The sequence below is a fragment of the Colobus angolensis genome, unplaced genomic scaffold (genome assembly GCF_000951035.1).
Source record: "Colobus angolensis palliatus isolate OR3802 unplaced genomic scaffold, Cang.pa_1.0 Scaffold103, whole genome shotgun sequence".
Taxonomy (NCBI): Eukaryota; Metazoa; Chordata; class Mammalia; order Primates; family Cercopithecidae; genus Colobus; species Colobus angolensis.
The window spans coordinates 1,540,887-1,542,489 of record NW_012111253.1 but is presented as its reverse complement, the minus strand read 5'-3'; positions in this window follow the sequence as shown (position 1 = coordinate 1,542,489).

Here is a 1,603-nt window from a genome sequence, read left to right as displayed (position 1 = left end):
TCTCAAAAAAAAAAAAAAAAAAAAAGAATGCCCAGATGACAATTGGGATTTGAGGCAAAACTGTATATGCCTCCATCCAGCTGTGGAACTAGCATGTCTGAAAGATGATGAACGTCAGTCTCTGGCCCAGAGCCATATCCTTATTTTATGCAGCTTTAGATAAACCAGCCTGGTCCATCAAACAGAAAATGGTTTGACCTGAGCAGCTCAGCCCTTCCACTCTGCCAGAAGGTGATGATGTTTTCTTAGCCCCTGCTTCAGCTTTAGTGTCAGGCGAAAGGAACTTTGAAGAGAGAGTCTTCTGGATACCTCTGGGACCTCAGGGCCTTGCACTTGCGGTTCCTTCTGCCTGGATGGTCTTCTTTCTGGTATCCATGTCGCTTGCTCCCTCAACAGCCTCAAGTCTCAACTTAAATGGCATCTTTTCAATGATGCCTTCTTTGACCACTCTATTTAAAATTTCACCTCCCTTTCCCAGTACACTCTTGCTTAATTTTTCTCTGTGGCACTTAGACCCTTTAACATAGAATGTAACGGGCCAGGCGTGGTGGCTCATGCCTGTAATCCCAGCACTTTGGGAGGCTGAGGTGGGCGGATCACGAGGTCAGGAGATTGAGACCATCCTGGCCAACATGGTGAAACCCCGTCTCTACTAAAATACAAAAACTTAGCCAGGGGTGGTGGTGCACGCCTGTAGTCCCAGCTGCTCAGGAGGCTGAAGCAGGGGAATTGCTTGAACCCAGGAGGCGGAAATTGCAGTGAGCTGATTGTGCCACTGCACTCCAGTCTAGCGACAGAGCAAGACTCCATCTCAAAAACAAACAAACCCGACAACAACAAAACATAGAATGTAATTTATATTGTCTTCCTTCTCCATCTAGAATAAAAGTGCCATGCGTGCCGATGTTTTTGTGTGTTCTGATGCATTTCTCTATTGCTTAGAACAGTGCCTGGCACATCATAGCAAGTGTTCAAATATTCTAATGAATAAATGAAATCGGTCAGGTGTCCAAAGGGAAAACTGGCATCTTGGTCCTGAGCAATGGACTCTCTGGAGAGTGGACCCTCCTTCCAAGTGGACCTTCTCCCTACATGCACATAGACAAAACACTATGCCTGTAATTGTAGGGGTCCTTGGACTCCTTGAAGCCCAGCCGTGAGTGCCAGGTTAAAATCTTTTGATCAAAAGGAGGTTAGCTGCTACCTTGATAGATGCTTCTCCAATACAGTGTTTTGGAAATCTCAATGCCACAGACATTACCGAGGCTCTTGGAGGATCTGGAGCCTTGCAATATTGTAGCAAATACAGTGAAGCTGTCAGCATAGTTCTGTTAAGAAAACATGGGTTGTGCCAGCCCCTTGGTCTTCATTGCTGAGCCTATTAATTCAAGTTCTCTGAGGGAAACATCCACCATTGAAAATACAGGCTCTGAGGCCGGGCGCGGTGGCTGACGCCTGTAATCCCAGCACTTTGGGAGGCTGAAGTGGGCGGATTACGAGGTCAGGAGATCGAGACCATCCTGGCTAATATGGTGAAACCCCGTCTCTACTAAAAATACAAAAAATTAGCCGGGCATGGTGGCAGGCGCCTGTAGTCCCAGCT